Source organism: Nothoprocta perdicaria, unplaced genomic scaffold (assembly GCF_003342845.1).
Source record: "Nothoprocta perdicaria isolate Ctin4 unplaced genomic scaffold, notPer1 scaffold_22, whole genome shotgun sequence".
NCBI lineage: Eukaryota > Metazoa > Chordata > Aves > Tinamiformes > Tinamidae > Nothoprocta > Nothoprocta perdicaria.
Genome location: NW_020455415.1, coordinates 4,305,472 through 4,318,180, shown reverse-complemented (window position 1 = coordinate 4,318,180; position 12,709 = coordinate 4,305,472). Strand labels below are relative to the sequence as shown.

Below are 12,709 nucleotides of genomic sequence, written 5' to 3'. Positions count from 1 at the left end.
TGGTGTTATGTCTCTAAGCCTCTTCTCYCAGAGGGTGGAGGTAGATGGCAACCTCTGGAGTGGGATCTGCCTTCCCACCTTGGAAGTCTTCTCTGGGAGAAGATTGATCTCACTTTGGACATGGTCCTTTTCCTCTGCACTSTTATTGCTATGCTTGACAGAGAGCCTTTGGTCTGAAAATTTGTGGTCAGCATGTAGGACCAGAATGAGCAGACAACTCTTTAGGTGTTTAGACCATCTTTGTTTTTATTCTTCTACAATACCACCTCCTCCATAACAGCTCCTTATTCTCACTCTACTCCTCTGGTCCTGGTGCTTCCCCCTCCTCTAAACAGCTCAGACCTCCTTTTCACAGGAGCCACCTTTCTCCCAGAGATGCCACATGCCTCTTTCCTCTGAATTTCTCTTTAATTATTTCCTCCCCTTGCACTTTCTGCACTAAACCATRCAGACTTTATCACGCTCCAAATGAAGGGCAAAGTATGAAGATAAATTGTGTCATATTTATGCTACTCTGAATTGCTGTGAGCAGGAGCACTGCAATTTTAAAAGCTTTTATAATCAGTTAAAGATTTAGATTTCTTTTGTTAGTGACATTTGCAACTTGATGTTGTTAAACACTTGAGTACAGCTCATTTGCAGACATTACCAAACATATCAGAGGAGTCTGAAGCATTAACAGACTTGCTAATCTGCTATTATTTACAATACTCTGGTTATCACCAAGCCAAGAGCTGTTAGCCTACAGCTGGAGCATAATCTTCCTTAAAAGCAGCATTAGTTTCACAGCCAGCCTCCTTTGCTGTGCACATGCTGTGGGAAACAGCATTCACCCTGTGTCTCTCTAGGCACAAACAGTTAAGGGTGTAAATTCTATGGATCAGAAGGATCTTTTGATTCTTCCTTATCAGCAAGATGCTTTGATAGCATCCAWGTGACTTTTATGGAATTAAAAAGAGAATGTGCAGGACAACCCATCACATAAAATGTGAACTGATTCCAAATAGACCATGGCAACCCAGATTGCTGATGTTTCCTCTGTGCTTTGGTGTAAAGCAAGTGTGGAACTCTCCAAATTGGAGACTTSGCGATGGCACAAAACCTCTTTGAAGGCAGGCGAAGGAGGAGTTGCTACATCTGGGGCAAGAAGGACCCCGATGGCAATGGCTCCAGCCACACTATTTCCGCAAGGTGGAAATCATAGATATTTCGTAGACATTACCATATTTCTTTGGYGGGGGGACACATTGTTCTTCTGTAGCCTGCTCTTGAGACATTGTCAAGTCTGGTGCACAGCAGATAAAAAAAAGTTATGGTAGATCTTTACTGTTCTCTTGAGACATGGCATTAGCCTAACTTGCAGGTAGGGTGTTCCTCAAGGAGGATGGCAAGTCTGTAGGAGGGTGGAGAAGAGACCAAGTGATTAAGAGCCGATTAATCACCACTGTACTCATTGGGAATCCTCCTGCACCCAAAACCTTTCACTGCCTCCTGAGGGTAGATTTGAGCTGCTCTGATTCTACCTGGCTTTAAGCAAGAAGAGGTGCACTTGGTCCTTAGCACTTCCAGGGCATCTCTTGGAAATTTTCACAGTAGAACCAAGTGAAGGGTTTTGAATTCATTCAATTTAGAATTCATACTGTCTCTGTTATGACGACTGCTCTCACAAAGCTGGACATGGAGGAAGAAAAAAGTTGTTTATGTGTTACAGTGTCCTTTCTGCATACAGTCTCACCAGTCAGACCTTGTTCCCTGCTTAGCAAGGCTGATATCAAATGCCATTTCCCCAGGCCTATACTAAGATGGCCCATTTATTGTTCATTAAACAATTGCAGATCTTTGTAGACCTGTCACACACTTTTTTGACATGTGCCTGCACATTCCTCAGTTTACCATAGGGTCAGTGGGGCTTTCAGGCTTGATTTCTCTCACGGCAGAGGCAAGTATCTCTACCTAACTCACTCCTCTTGCTTGGCTTCCATGCTAATTTACATCATTWGAAATTTGTTATTTATTAATGAGGGTTCCACTATCCCCCAGGAGATGGGGTGATCTAAGGCTCACTAGAGCTGGGCAATGAACTTCTCATAACTGGATGAATGTGAAAAGCAGCCTTGAAATTCAGTCTCTATTTAGTCCCCATCTTCACTATGGTTGGGGCCAATTACAGCCAAGTGCTGTGGACATCTGTCCACCAGGATCCAAAACAAAATTATTGTTTTCTTTCACATTAGAGACTAAAGAGACATGAAGTGGYGATTACTTCATCTAATTAACATCCAAATTTTAAGCTGGGCTAGTCTTTAATCAGCRATTCAAAAATGAAAGACTACATTACCATCCCTAACACTTAAGAGAATCATTCCCCCATAAATATCTTTAAATGACAATTTTGGAGCTACTGGTTACACAGGAGGCAATGAATTACTTGCTGTGTTTAATACAGACACATAATTTATTGAACTGAGAGAATTAAGTCTTTCTAGTCTGTTGGAGATGAACCCAAGCAGACATGATTTAGAAGGCAGCCGATAATGGCAGCCCTTAGCATGGCACGCAGCAGGCTGGCGGCTGTGCCACCGCCTGCGTAATTTACAGCTCTTTGTTGCCAGAGTGCAATATATTATTAATCAGTCATATATTAGGAGATGGATCTCCTATTTATATTGGCTTTAATTAGACCGGTCTCATTTAAATCTCCGAGTGTGCCCGGGATTAATGGCTTAACAGGGAGAGGTATATTCTGGCACACTGTTACTATCTCCTTTCTTAGATTCATCTGAAGGTGTTTGGGTAGCCATTAAGATTCATATCCATGATGACACTGCCATGCACCATTCCTTGTACCTCCYGAGTCATCAGCAAGATCTCTTTGGAATTATTTTGAAAAGGTGAAACCACAGCTATTAAAGAAAAGACCTTGAACTGAATACATTGGGGACAGAAACAGCATGTTTGGTATGCAGCATAGATGCAGAAGGATGAATGTTCCTGYGCAAGAAAATGAATACTGAAGGGGAATGAAGCATTTGGAATATGTGATCAGCTGTCATTTCCAGTGCACGGGGGAGAAGGAGTGTTGGGCCAGTCCTTGTCTCATGATGTCAACTGCGGTTTAAATGGACAATTTTGGCAGAGAAGTGGATTTAACTCAGAGGACCAAAAGAAAGGAGTCAGAGGATGAGAAAGAGAGAGAATGAGAAGTTTGAGGAAGAGAGCATGAGATCTTCATGCAGTTAAGCTGAGAACACTCTCCAATGGTCTTTGCACCTGTAAAGACAACCCTTTCCAAAGCAATGATCTTGTTAGGAAGTCTCCTACTGCTAGTCAGCTTTTGCTGGTCTCTTGCGAGAGTCTATTTAGCATCTCCATCCAGCTTACAAGGGCATCCCTTTTCAGTGGGGCAGCAAAGGCATCTCCGCTTCATCATGATCTGGTTCAGGACCAAGCACATAAAGAGTCTTCCTAAAACAACTGAGGCAGAGATATAGGGTGGGGTAAAGCAGCACAAAGCAAGAGGGCAGGAAGCCCCGAAGAAAATGTGTGGAGCGCCAGGAGCAGGGAGAGCAAGAAAGTGGAGCATATAAGAACAAGGAAGAAAAGAGGATGAGTGARAAGCTGCTATTGCCATGCCTGAAGATACAGAGCTTGGTGTCTCTGGTTCAAGGTCTATGTTAGCTACAAGGAAACTGCCCGATGCTTTTGAAAAATGCTTGCTCGAATCCAATGCTTTGCAAATGAAGCAGAAGTCACCATTGGGCAGAAAGTTAATTCCCCACAATGACCAAAATGCATTTTGGGCTAGCAGTTACAGTGTTCTTTCCAAAGTTTCTGCCTCGTGTGACTCCGCCAGCACAAATCAGGACTAGTGAATCTCAGATAAATAGTGTTGGGGAAAAAAAATAATAAAATAAATAAAATAACAGCTGGGCCCTGGGGATTGAAGCTCTTCAGTAAATAACAACTTAACTAAAGCATTCAAGGAAAAGCAGAGTTTGTTCATGAATGATTTATCACCCTGCCTTACCCAGGAGGTCAGATTAGTTGATCATAAAAGTCTGTTAAGATTAATGTCTTTAAGAATTAGCCAGAAAGGAAACAACATTGCAGCTAAGATTTCTCAGTGCTGTGCTATAAAACACATCCCTTATGTTAGTAATTGCAAATGARCCACGTATTTGTACTACTGTTGTGCAATCCTTTATTTTGGACACATTTATGTCACAGAAAGACTATTGTTTTGCGGTAGAACAGCCCATAGCACATAAATATTAGCACAAGTACTTTTTATCATTACTGTTTTTAAGACACTTCAAAACCTTGTGCCAGTTTCCTTACCTGTAACCCCAGCAGCTGAAAAGTTGAGAAAACTATTTCCTCATTTCCAAAACATTTAAAAAAAAAGTAAAATCTTCTTCCAAAACCAAAGGAAAAAGTTAAAAAAGAGTATCCAAGGGAAAAGAAATTATATATATGTAAATATTTATGTATGCATATATATACACACACATAGCTTCAAATAGCTTTGTTTTAGTTTCAACTTTTAAATCTTTGAAGTACTTTTCARCCATTTGTTAAATACATAGACACTAGAAACTCTCTTCCCAAGACTCAAGTCTTGACTTTTKCCATTTCAAACCATTCCATTTCCAGCCATTTCAAACCACTTATCTACCTAGCAGTTTTTCACTTGAAGGATTCCTTGAAACCACATACACCTCTCCAGGCATCCGTATTTTTAAATTAAAAGGGAGAATTCARTCAGGAACTTACCGGCAGACAGGGATGTAGCCTCACATGTAGGAAGGACTTGGGTGATGGGCTCCAAGCASCAGCTCTGACCTTCCAGCAGGACTGCAGCCTTTCCAGCAAGGTCCCATAAACCCAGCACATCACAGAGCTGTGTTTTCAGATTGAAAGCATCACATTCAGTATCGTCCTGGCATGATAAACTGTAGCTCCAAATAGATRAGGTTTATACAAAATAGTCCCTCCTTGTGCACTGAAATATGTAATTTGGCTTCACCTTTTAAGTCTCTTTCAGCCACTTAAGGGATGAAGGTCGTCTATAAASTGCGTGGTAGCTCTGGCACAGCATTTCACCTCCAAGCAGGTGTCATTAGGACTTATTCTCTGGCTTTGTAGTAAGTAGGATGCTGGACTAACAGACCCTCCATCATATCTGCTGTGCCAAAACCCATACACTGTCCTTTCTCCTGCATCACTTCCCTAATTTCCTGGAGAATCTACACTTGAACTTCCCCATGGACCTGGCTTCTGGCTTTGACATACCTGTCCTGTCATCTTGATTTAATCCCTTCCACTAAAAGGAGAAAATTGCCTCATCAGTCCCAGTTTTACAGCTCTTGGGTTTATGCGCCTGTGGMCTGCATGGCCTTGCTTTTTACAGCACCACATCAGGGACCCATGGTAAATTGCTTATTCAGTGAGGCTCTAAAACCTTTCTGGAGCCACTGATTCCCCAGGAGCCCATTTTGAGCTCTCTTTTGACTAAGTCCAGCTTATTACGGGATCCAATTTGTTCCCTTAGGCCTGTCCTTAACTATTCTTCAGATATTGCCAAGGTAACCTGTGTCAGTCACTTGCTTTAGCAGCAGCGATTTCATATGCCCTTGCAGATCACTAATGAAAAGTAAAGCCTTGTCAAGATCCCTTTTAGATGCCAGTAGACCATCCCACTTTGTATTGATCCTGGGCTGATCACCCATAGTTTGAGCTAGATGCTCCTGTAAGGACACATTCCTGAGCCTGTTTGCCCAGAAGACATTGAGCAGCTACAAGGATCTGGCAGTTCTGATGTGCCAGTTGCAGTGGCCGAGAACTTCACAGAAGTATGGAACCACAAAGCAGTTGAGGCTGGTGGAGACCTTTAAAGGTCATCTAGTCCAACCCCTCCTGCTCAAGCAGACTCGTATAGAGCATGTTGCCCAAGATCATATTCAGATGGCTTTGGAATATCTTCAAGGAGAAATCACCACGGTAGCCTTTCAGTGACTGACTCCAATAGCTCTCTGTGTTGGGAATACCAGAACTGGACACATCACTACACATGTGACTTCATCACGGCTGAGCAGAGAGGAAGGACCACATCCTTCAATATTGGCAATGCTCTTCCTAACACAATCCAGGAGAATTCCATCATTTTACAACAGAAGAAGAGGTCAACACCCCTAATTTGCCTTAGAAGAGATGTGAACACTTAAACCCACAGAGAAAGAAGAGGCTGGCAAAGAGCRGAGCTGGAGTCACAGCAAGGGCAGGGAGGGCCTTGACCTCTTTGGAGAGCTGAGACCAGCATCTTCTCCAGCACCTCCAGACCGCAGCAAAGCGAGCAGCATGTTTAAGCCATCTCTTCCCAAGTGCCTCTCCCTGCTGCTGCCAAGCTGAGCTTTTCAGCTAAACAAACATTTGTTTTAATAGGGGGCCATTACTGGAATGTTTATTTCATCTCCACAAAAGATAGGGAATAAAAATGAAAAATTGTGGTTTTTATTTACTTGCAAGAGAGGCAGCGTGGGAGCTAATGTTCTGTGCCAGCTCTTCTCAGGAGTAACTGTCCCCTCTACTGTAAACTCCCCATAAAAACAATAAATAAAAATGACAGAAATAAAGAAAATCAGAGAACTATTGTTGGGCAATTTCATTACAGAGGCAAGTATCACCTGGATGCGTTCGAATTGCTTTGGCTTCTTGCRATGACATTGCAGTGGGACACCACGTTTAACCCCTAAAACCCAAGCCATAGCTAGAACTGACCTTATTAGAATTACACACATATTCATGGAGCTCTCCAAGCMCCTGGTTAATATTTTCATCTTTTATGGTAAGGCCATAAAAGATGTCAAGGCCATTGTGTTTTAGGATAATTTTCTTTCTTGTGCTCCCAGACTCATGACATTTATGGCTAATCTCTCTATGCATCTCTGTAACATCTCTATACCACAACCACTTGGGCTTCACAAATTCCTCCGAAGCCCCAGAAGGGTGTTTGGAAAGAGCCACAGAGGAGTACGAGAACAACCTGTCAAGAAGAGGGGGAGTTCAGCCAGTGTGAGACCAGCATAGCAATTAGCTGGCAGTTGTGTGGAGTAATGGTTCCATTACTGATCTATTATTGAAAATAATGGAATAATAACACACCGCTGTAAAAGCATCTACTGTGATATCCAAGGGTGCAAAGTAACCCAAMATTATCTGATATAAATACTCCAAAGGGCCTAACAGGTAAAGTCTGAGAGGATATAAGCAGGCAAAAGCCTTTTTGCTGTGTTTCAAAGGAGGCAGCCRAATCCTAGAGCAAGCAAAAGTCATTATCCAAGCCAAGGAGGCGGCTTCGGTAAAGTGTGGTGTATGGCATGGGTGGTCCCTTCCCAGAGGGAATGCCTCCAGATGAAAAGTGGCTCTGAGAGAAAAACAAAGAGGAAGATAAATGTCCAGAAACTTTGTGCTTTGAAGAGAAACTGAAAAGATCGATTATTTCCTTCGGAGGGGAGACGAATGTGAAGGGTCTGGAGAAGAGCCTACAAAGTTGTGCGTGGTCTGCAAAAGAAAGATTAGGACCTTTGGTTCCTCAACACAAGAACAAAAAGCTGAAAGAAATCGCAGACTACCAAGAAACGCCCTCCACATCCCTCCTCACCCAATACAAAAATTTGCCATGGAAATTCCTGCCTAGAAAGTCACTGTCAGCAGTACAAAGCAGGGCTGGCTACTCGTGTCCTGAATGCGAGTGCCTGGCTTGCTATCACAAACAGTGATTTTACTGTTAGAAGTGTTTAGTCACTGTGCTTGAGGCGAGGGGATGTCACATGTGGCCAAAAATGAAGGTTTTTTCTCTTAACTTTTTCACATTGATGGGTAAGCACGATGTGAGCCTCTGGATAGAGACCTAATGGAATCTATGCCCACTGACAGTAAGATCCATCCAGCCACCTGTTTTGAAGGTATACCTGGAAAAGACAGAAAGAGGCTCAGGCCAGCTAGATTTATCCACAGTTCAGCTTTGTTCTAACTAGGAGAGAAAAAGAGAATTTCCAGCCCATGCCCCGAATCAAGCTCTCAGAGCCACATCACCTACAGCATGCACGAGGGACTATGCTGCTCTCATACACTCCTGTCATTCCCAAGCCTAACAGGCAGTGTGGCCTCCCAGGAGGTCAAAACCACTGGACAGCAGGAGGAAAACTCATGACAACATGGAGAAATGCTTGGAAAAGAGCAGRATGTGGCTATATGGAACAGCTCCATGCCCAGCTTGTCATATCTCATGGTCTGGCAGGGCCAGCCTCCCCCCAGCCCCTTGGTGCTCGCCTTTCACACACCCTGCCCATTGCTGCTAATGACATGGACATGTTCATTCAGAGCTAAAATGGCAAAAAGACTGGTCAAAACRCTGTCATATAACAGATTTGGAGCCAGATAATGAAGAAAAATAGCTGCATTATCTGCTCTGAGCTATTTAAAGGAGAGAAAACAGACAAAATATGCAGAATCAGAAGGGACAGAGCTGGCTTCTCTTTTGGACCAAATGAGTTTTAATGGCAGTGAATTGAGGATAATTTGGTGAAGGATCTTTTGCTGGCAAAACAGCACCAGCCATCCCCAGTTCTGTGTTTGGGTTTGCACAGCACAGAGGTAGCAGCTGCTTGCACCCACACTGGCTCTTGGTTGAGGCATTGAGTAGGACCTAGCCCGTGATTGCACAGCTTGTGCTTGAGCCCCACATGGAACTACATGGGAGCACAGAGGTAGTCACARAGACTTAGAACTAGACTCAACAGTGGCTTCCCAGTCACTCAACCCCAGGCTTCAAGCACTGGGTTTTTGCAAGCTACTCTTTTGAAATGTCACCACCAACTTTGCAGTGACTGATCATTCTTTAGACACAAACATCTCCTCGTCCTGCGTGCACTCAACCAAGGCAAATGTATTCCAAAGACRGTTTTTTTCCAAAGAGAAACAGCTGGTAGCAGCAAGGGAGCTGGAAGCAGGGCAGGGACTCTGAAGTAGCTTGCTAGACAGGCAGCCTGGATACATCCATCTGCATCTCTTCCCAAGGGCCCAGAATGAGGGAGAAAAGCTGAGTTTCACTTTACAAGAATAAAAAAAAAGTAGTCAGAGAACAGGAACATGTTGCAGCTGTCAATGCAGTTGATGTATTCAAAATGCCCATGGCACAGTCTCATGATCTCCTTATCCAAATGCACTAGCAATCAGGAGCTAAGTGAAATGCTGTGTTGCCAGGAATCACCAGTGAACTTCCTTTCAGGAAAGGATTCAGAAGTCTTGAAGAAGGCAAGTGGACCATACATTTTAGTCAGATGAAGACCCTGAATTTTCAAAAGKGCCTATTGATTTGGGCCTTGTTGTGCTGCCCAGGGACCAATAGTCAGGATTTCTGCAACATCAGCRCGAGTCAAGAACAGAGGGAGGAGGATGGAGGATGTCTGGGCAGCACAGACTTTGTGAGACAAGGAGTTCCCACACAGTAACAGGAAGCCCCAAATCTGCCAGGTGGTTTATGTCCTGCTGAGGCTGACCATGTAGCAAGGTAAAGCACCCTGTGAACCTGCTGCACCCCAGCTCTGCCAGAGCTCCAGAGTTTAGCAGCAGGATGGGACCCCAATGAGTTCCTCCATGCGAGTCCTGGAGGAAGGAGAACTTGCAGGACCATATTGCCATTGAAACATGTGCAATATAACTATGGCACATTACATAGAGTCAGGGAAAGTTGCTAATTACCCACAAATAACAAGCTACAACCATATAACACACTTAATTAGAMGAGAAATTAATCACAACATGGAAGAAACACTTTAATTATCTCAATACACTGCACTGTGTAATAATGAGTGTCACTAGAGCTGGTAAGCACTGGCTTGTGGTCTCAATCTCATTAAGTCCAGTCTCCCACCACACTCCTTCAAGCATATCCATGCACATTTGACCTCGCACATCGAGGTTCCTGCTGCTGTAGCACAGAGCTGGGCTTTCCCCGCCTGGAAGGGGTGCAAAAGCTTTATATCACACACTCTGGGGTTACACTACCCCTGCAGTTCCAAAACAAGCCACAGAGCAAWGTCAAAGTGATGGAGAACTTGATGTGTAGGGAGAGAAAAAAATATATATTATATATATATTTTAGTCTACAACCACAGGTCTCTAGAGAACTTCAAGGAAAAAGTGCAAGAAAATTTTCAGAGCTTATCTGGGCAAAGTCCTGAACGACCATCTCTGATTTTGAAGTTGGCTTACCTTAGAGCAGGGAATCGGCCTAGACACATCCAGAGATCCCTTTCCACCCAAAACTTCCTATGCTTCTACAAACGTGGCTTGCTCCAACCTACTATTCCCTTGATTCTGCTAACATGACACTGCTTGGTTTAATCCTTATGCCTCAGACTCTTCTAGGTTTGTTTTGCTTTGTTTTTGCTTTCTTTGTGCAGCATTTCTGCAAACATCTCCCTCGATGGCTCAGGGAACTCCTCCAGGCCTACTCCAGGTTTTCTTCTCCCAATGCAATTTTACTACAGCAGAGATTTCAATATACCTCAACCTTACCTTCAATCTCCTAATCAGCCAATCCCCCATTTCTGCACACTTCACTGTCCTCCCAAATCATCACTGTGCCTCACATTGTGTCATCTCCTATTTGCACTTTCCTGCAAGTTCTCACATCCGGCATGTATGTGAGGCTGGCAGATTCCCTTTTCCTCATGTGTCTGGGATATAGCTGGTCTCATTCTTCTACATGGCTGAGACTTGYCCTCAGCCTTTTGGAAACCCATGGTTTTCTGCTACTATTTATGCCAGATCATTTTCCTACCCGTTGCTCCCCAAATCACCAGAGCAGATGATTCTTCTTCATAAAACCTATTTTTGTGTATATGGCCCAACTCTTTCTTATCTTCCAAAAAAGCCCCTATATGCTTCCTGCCATGCTACATTTCACACGGCAAGCATTCCCTACAAAAGACATACGAAACTATTTACTGGACCCCTGCAAACACTCCTTTACTGTGGGATATCTATCGAGACTCCAAAGTCATTGCCGGAGTTAGCACCGAACATCATTTTGCTCTCAGCAGCCACATTCTCCTTACCTTGACATTATCGTCACTCTCAAATCACAGAGTCCTGTGAATATTTGCAGCAGCTTCTTCTCCAAGAACCTGGGTGCAGCATCATGGTAGCACTATCTACATGGTGGAAGGTGGTACCAGGCTTGGTACTATCTGGGAGATGTCTCTCTGGCATCACTAACACATTATTATAAGGGTGTCTCCCCTCTTCTCATTTGCCAAAATCCACTAGGAGGTAGAGAGAATCCAATTAAAGCAGGTGGAACACGTCACTTCCCCGTCACTGCTTCTGCTCAGTTGAGGTTAATTAGATAATTATTCACATGTTGACAGCTTGTCAGCCACTAAGAACACAGTGATTACCAGTTGGGAAAGCTTTAGTTCCCTTATAGCTGTGTTGAAGGTTTTGCTGATACATACAGACACCTCTGTTCCACGGATTTGCTAATGCCTTGTGATGCCCTTCCATAGCCTGGAATGAGAGGAGATGGCACTCGGCACCTCTCTCTGGGGAGGCACGGCATGGGGAGGACTGCAGCTTGAAAMACATCCACTCAATTACGTGATCCAATTAGTGCTATACGCACGCCTTTGCAGTGGTGTTTTGTGGTCTCAGGCGTTATGGTGTGAAGAGAGGTTCATCATTTTGATGTAATCTATGAAACCCTTGTGAGTGCATAGCCAGCTCTTTTATTTGCACTGTGAAGCCTTATGTCTCCGAGCATGTTGCACGCTGGATTTGCCATCAGCATAAAGCATTACCACTATCTTCTCTGTCAATAGCAATGTCTTATCGCACATTTTTTCTAGCAAAAATGCAGTATCTTTTTCCAAACTTCCAGATATTGCACAGTGACTGACGACACGCCACATCCATGAGATGTAACAAGGCAGCACCTTATAAAATCACCCAGGATAATATGTTCAGCAGATTATGTCATGATGGACTGTCTCCCAGCGTTAGCCTAATAGGGCAAGACGTRAAAACGGCATTGCTAAACTAGTGCTTCTGTCAGGAGCGTCAAGTAGAAAAACTGCACAGGAAATCTGAGAGGCGGAGATGGTGCTGGTGCACAGCACACTGTCCTCAGAGCTTGACAGCATCAGGGGTCTTGAACATGGGTATACTCAGTGCTATACTTGCTCCTGCTCCTCATTTCTGTTCCAGTGAGATCCAGGGATTACCTGTCATTCGGCATTGTTAATTTGGTTCTGTTATCTCCTTCACATCCAGTGGTGATGAGCAGAATTGGCCATGCTAAAAATACCGGCGTTATGTAACACCTTGTTACAAAAACGGCCTCATTCCCAGCAGCCAGTTCAGATCAAGTGAAGACATCAAAAGCCATTCCAGCCCTGGGAAACACGTCCGTCTGCTACAGCACATAATTAAAAAGTTTAGATGTAGCCTTCCACTGTGCCCTGTGCACTGGGAGTGGGAAGGAAAAACAGGGCTCACACTGTCCTTTAAAGGAAGGGTCTGTGCAAAACAGTGACTATGCAAAAAGCAGAGCATCCTTTCCAAGAGCTACCTACTGAGTAGATCTGCAGCTGCATTAAAAAAAAAAATATGTCTCTTTTATGAATATCTGTGCGGACTGGAATTG

General features: G+C 43.8%; 1 long non-coding RNA gene across 1 annotated transcript; it reads right to left on the bottom strand.

Moving 5' to 3' along the window:
• Nucleotides 1–661: 661 nt before the first annotated feature.
• On the bottom strand, nt 662–11,251 carry LOC112946938. The gene is made up of 3 exons (XR_003249315.1): nt 11,124–11,251; nt 4,774–4,900; nt 662–1,393 (listed from the first exon to the last, which is right to left on the bottom strand). It is a non-coding gene; the product is annotated as an uncharacterized LOC112946938 (long non-coding RNA).
• Nucleotides 11,252–12,709: the final 1,458 nt, after the last annotated feature.